Source organism: Oncorhynchus nerka, linkage group LG24, assembly GCF_034236695.1.
Source record: "Oncorhynchus nerka isolate Pitt River linkage group LG24, Oner_Uvic_2.0, whole genome shotgun sequence".
Classification (NCBI taxonomy): domain Eukaryota; kingdom Metazoa; phylum Chordata; class Actinopteri; order Salmoniformes; family Salmonidae; genus Oncorhynchus; species Oncorhynchus nerka.
In genome coordinates this window covers 63,559,431-63,565,213 of record NC_088419.1, presented here as the reverse complement: position 1 = coordinate 63,565,213, position 5,783 = coordinate 63,559,431, and the positions used below count along the sequence as shown (strand labels likewise).

General features: G+C 40.2%; 1 long non-coding RNA gene across 1 annotated transcript; it reads left to right on the top strand.

Moving 5' to 3' along the window:
* The first annotated feature begins 822 nt into the window (after positions 1–822).
* LOC115107444 (uncharacterized) lies at positions 823–3,976 on the top strand. The gene is made up of 3 exons (XR_003860206.2): positions 823–974; positions 1,746–1,865; positions 2,535–3,976. It is a non-coding gene; the product is annotated as an uncharacterized LOC115107444 (long non-coding RNA).
* Positions 3,977–5,783: the final 1,807 nt, after the last annotated feature.

Below are 5,783 nucleotides of genomic sequence, written 5' to 3'. Positions count from 1 at the left end.
ATGAATTCCTAATGATAGTGAATGATTGTGGAAAATCTGAAGTTGCAACCACTGACCCACTATAATCAGACCCACACCTTACATGTTGCACTCAATCATGTTCTTTCTCAGCCAGAAGTGGAGTGTGTTTGGTTTAGGATAGGTATTTGCAGTGGTGAGGGAAACTCTTTGACCTCTGTTTGACTACAAAACTATTTGAACTGCTCTGGGTGGACTAAGAGCGGAACACAGTTTGTTTAAGTGATCAGAGTGGAGGTATCTGACACCTTGAAGCACAGTCCAGGTGCTTTCTGTGAATGTTATCACAGAGCCTCTGACTGAACCCCCTGCTCACACTGACAGCTTGTCTAGATCAAGTATTTTGTTGCCACACTGATGTCAAATCAAATTTGCCAAGTTCAATGCAATAAATCATCCATATTGAGAAATAGCCTACCTTTCACGTCTGAACCATAGGCGTTGTAGTGTTTTCATTATTACAAAAAAGCAGCATGAGTTGAAATACTTGGTAGAATACTGAAATATAAGTGATATGTACCACTTGTCTGACAGAAATAGTCCAAAATTGTTATGGAGCAAAGCTTTAGGCTGTAGACCGAGTGGCACATATGGAAGATAATTGATAGTCATGTATACTACAGCCTTTCATGTTTCCTAAGCTTTCCCCCACTAAAACATGTATTTAATTGCCATGCCATCATGTAAGCTCCACCTGTCTTGTAGAAAGTTGAAGTGCCATGTCAAATACGTTCTTGGGGCTGTTAGTACCTGCATATGTCTTAATCCACTCAATTCCTGTTGTTTTTTCTGCTTAAGCGGCAGAGAAGAATGCCCAGACTCTGTCAGGACACACCTGCAACCCAGGCTGCTCTCCTAGCACCTCTCCTGCCATTCCTGACCCCCAACGATGCTGCATCCCTCCCTCCCTCAATCTGAGAAAGAAGTTTGCTAGATGCTATGAGAACCCAAAACAAGTAAGTGTATGTATAGTCATACAGTAACAAACTCTCTACAAACTGAAGGGTATCTGTGTTGGACCCATGGGCCAAGGTACAGCAAGCAGTACAATCCAGGGCTGTGAGAAAGCCACAGAGTCATTTCTAATTCCCCCTCGACACAATGTTTTCACTGCAGCTGGCAAGAGAAAAGACAGGTCTAGAATTGCTCATCCAAACATGTTTTCTCTCTAGCCTGACTAAATCAATATCGAGCTGTGACTTTTACAGGGCTTCAGTAATTGCCCCTGACTGTGGGTCTGACTCGAGATTTTGTGGCTTAGGTTTAATGCACCTGTAGAGTTTTTGCATGTAAACTTCTGGAAGCGAAGCGCTGCATACCTGTCAATTGTTAGCTAATCCAATGCTGTCTGTCTCTCAAAAGCGGTGAATCATTTCCTAAAGCATGACCGTGGAGAGAGATGGAGACCACCAGGGCTGTGTGCCAAAATATGTTTTCTTTGCTCTTGTCATTATTATTTCTCCTCTCACTTTCAACTCCGATGAAAACATTTGGCTTTCTCTTATCTATTCCAAATTCAGATATTCCATATTGCAGTGTATTTTGTTGTTGTGTTTAATTCTGAGATCTCCCGATGCCAAATGTTGAGAAAGCTTGAGAGGAGGCCCTCATGTCCCCACTGTCTCCGAGGACATTCAACCAAGCTGTGGTGCGAGTGCAATATCACATAGATCTAATCACACTCCTCACCCATATTTTAGTTCCTGCTCTGTCTCTTTTGTTCATAGGAGACTACCCTCTACTAAACACTGGAATCAAAGGCAAGCAGGAGGGGAAACAGGCTTTGAACATAACAAAACATGTGGCAGTCCCCCAAAAGCAGCCCTTTTAAGATCACTGTATGGAAGGTAAATATTTTTGTCTGGCATATGTAATGGCTGCAGGAAGCATGACATCCATTTCTTTCTAGTCTTTTTTTAAATTGGAAAACATTCATTTTTTGAATGTTTTAGAATTTTTTTAAATTTCATTAATGTGTATCTTTACATTCAGAATAAACATTTGCAAATACACATAAACATGCTTAGTTTTTAGCTAACTCTGGGCAAAGGAATAGTAACATAACAATATGAATCATCTCCACAGTCTGTTCTCTCCTGAACCAGCAGGTGGCACTGTATACTCACCAATGAACAGATAAAGGTAGCGATGGAAAACCTGTAGCATGTTACTCCACTACAGAATGTGGGGTTCACTACTTTACATGAAATCAGTGTGGCGGTGTATTTATAATATAACTATTATATCTAATATTTAATCTAGTGGTTTTTAGGAACATGATTTTTCCAAATGCTACACAGAGATAGTTGACCAAAAAAAGTTCAAACACTTATTTACGGATTGGATGTGAATTCTGATTTGTAATTGCATGTTATTTTATATTTGGTAAGCTTTTTAATTACACTTGTACCCGTGTACGGATTCAAAATGGCAGATTTGGGCACTGATAAACGCCTACATTGGAATGCAGTAACATGCTATGAATGACATCAGAACTCATTCTCTGCACTTCACAGCGACGTATGGGCTTGGAGTAAGAGACGTTCTGAACTTGAGCACCGCATGCGACAAGAAGTTGCCCCCAGCCTTCCTGCTAATTGGGTAACTTTAGCACATTTTTGGTTGTCTGAGTGAGGGAAATGCTGTAAATTTAAGGACTTGGTATATCTTGAAAGATGAGACGTTGAGGATTATAATAAACACAGCTTTGATGTCATACAAGCAAATCAAACACCTGAGTCCAAATGTGCACTTCACATTTCCATATCAAAAAAACTCCTGTCATCTACAGTGTCAACGTTTATGATCAATATGTTTGATGACATGGGTCATACCCTGGGTTGTTCTGAACAGAATGAGCCTATGATTGTATATTGTGAAGAAATGTTGCCATGGACCACGCACCTGAATGCACACATGACTTTTCTATGCGGACCAAAATGATGTTTCTCTGAATTGCCCTGTGAAAGCCTACCACTAAGATCTTATTTTATAACTTAGCTAGTCATGTTGGCAATTGAGCAAGCTTTCAAATGATGCCCACCTGATCCAGATTGTGATTTATAATGGACCTATTCGGATTGTGTCAACAACAGTAATTGTGTGATGACGGTGATACAGGGTTGTGTTCCAAACAGAACAACTAACAAGTGTCCTTGCTCTAGTTCAAGAAAGCACCTTATAGTTGATGACTTCTTTATGTCATCAAAGTGCAATAAAATGACTTAGGAACTGTGCGTACTTTGGAGCAGTGTGTTGCCACTTGGAGAAACCATTTAGTCCTCTCACTCAAACCCTTGTCATTGCTTTGTCTTATGTTGCATCCACCACACATTTTCCATGGATATTCTTATCATGTTACTGGTAAGCATCAACAAGTGCAGCAACAATCAAAAAGGACCATCAAATCAACAGTGTAATGTTTGGATTCAGTCTTGTGTCAGGTGAACTGTTGTGTCCTCAACTTTAGTCTAATCATTTTCCTAAAATCTCCAAACTTTCCCCCTTTTCAATTGCTACCATGCATATGCTTTTCATTTGACTTCTGTCAGAAACATGTAAATGTTGCCCTATCCATACAGGCCAATCCCCATGAGTTTAAAGGGTTACATTTGTTCTGCAGATAAATCTAACAATCTTGTGAATCATGGTACCCTACAGACCAGATCAGTCTTCCACCATCCCCAGCTTTACACTGTTATACACTCTGTATGGCAACACGGTGGCTTGGTGTACTGTTGAAACCACCGAATATGATCGTTTTTCAGTCATGTATTATGTTCTATACTCAAAATACCCCACATTGAAGATATTCAGGACATCAAGAACAACTTAATCAACTTGGTTGTAGGAATTTGGTATATTGTCATGTAATTCTCCATCTATTGCATTGCCCCCAGAAATTGAAATAAAAAAACATTTTTTAGAGAAATATAATTGTGCAGTATTTTACAAATGCCATTTTATTCCAGGTGAAACAAAGGCAAATTGTTGTGTTCCTTATTTTGAAAGTCCAATCTTCTCAGTCCCAAACTGAAACCAGAAGGGAAAATCAGAACAACATAATCCTCATCTGTAGAAGCATTATTTGCTCATAACTATAATGAAATAAAGTATGGTGTAAAAATATATCTAAAATCTAACTCTTTCCTATCCATGCAAAACAGTGAAAATGACTTAAACATCAAACCTCACAGGGGAGCACTTATTTGCAGCTAAATATACTTCAGTGAGTTGAGGTTCATCATTTTTTTTTATTTTGAAGGGGGGGAAATAATGAATGAACGGTCGAATGTCACATAGCAGCTCACTTTCCCGGCTCAGCTAGGCTGACATGACATACATGGAGAACTAGGCATCATTACATGAGAGATTGTTTGCTTAGCTGAATGGATTTTTCATCTTCTCTTGTGTCGCGCTCCAGTGCTCTTCTGCACATTTTGTGCCTGCTGTTTTCAAATCCCTGACCCTATATCTGTGTGTCTCTGTGTGTATAGTCTTATGTACTACTGTATATGTCATCAAGGCACAGACAAACATTTTCATTTGTTCCCACACTTATGCACACAGAAACACATACACACAGCTTTACAAAGTGACATCTTTTTCCACGGTGCTCTGGTTTGTAAGTGCTGTAGGAGGTGGGTAAAAGATCACAAGTTACATACAGGTGTACAGTAACAATTGGCCGTGTGGATTGATGTTGCCTACAGAGGGCTTGTGGTTAGGAACATGCGTGACTATTGCACCGAGCCCAGGAAAGGATGGATGGCACAGCAGCTGTGTGTATGGAAATTATTTTCTTATTTGTTTGCTTTTTGGCTGCTAGAGAACTACCACGCTCTTAAGGACCTTAATCCCACTGGAGCGCAAGCGGAAATTCTGATAGTTTCAACAGAACCTTCAACAAAGTCTCCCGCTAAAACTCAATTAATTTCAGGGATGATAGAGTGCATGTTGTTTTCACTCAGCTTAGACCTGAAGGAAGGACACCTGACATCAAAATAATCTTGAACTTGTTACCCTCAGGTAAATATTGGTTTATGGGTGCTCAAAAGCTTTCTCCCGTTTCATCCATTGTGTCAACAGCTGGCACAAAACAAATCTAGGTTTGCATTGGTTCTCTTTTGGAAAAAAACAATTTGGTTTGAGCTTGTCATCTTTAGGGTGTAACAGTTCAGAAATCCAATGATGTTCCCAGACTGTTTGTAGAGGCTGTGTAGAGCTTCCTCTTGGCTCAGCTTAGCTCAACTCAGCCGGTCTCCTCAGTGTTCGTGTGGCTGTTGTGTTGTGTAGCAGCTGATGGCCTCCACACATACAGGGTATAAAAAGATGAATGAGCGCCCAGCTGGAGAGGAGAGTGAGCTGCATCAACAGCGAGGCTCTGAAACAAAAGCCAGCACACACGTGAGATCTGAAATGTCAGGAAAGCGAATTGGACGCAAGCAACTTAGTCAAAGCAAGGTGGATTAAGGTTCTGCTCAATTTGGAGGGCTAAGAGTTTAACTTTTTGTCTGACAAGATTGATAAATCATCTTTATATGATGATACTGTAAGTATAGTCAATTACAACAGTATTGGGTCATTTGGGCCATTGCAGTCTGGTGTGATGTGGTTAGAAGTTCACTCAAAATAAAGTTGAGATTTTCTCCAGTCACGTGCAAGCTTCACCCATGACTAGGTACTTGTGTTTTTGCGCAATTAAATGAGGCACTGTGATTTGATCAGTATTTCCAACATTATCCGGCTAGTGCTGTAGGTACAAA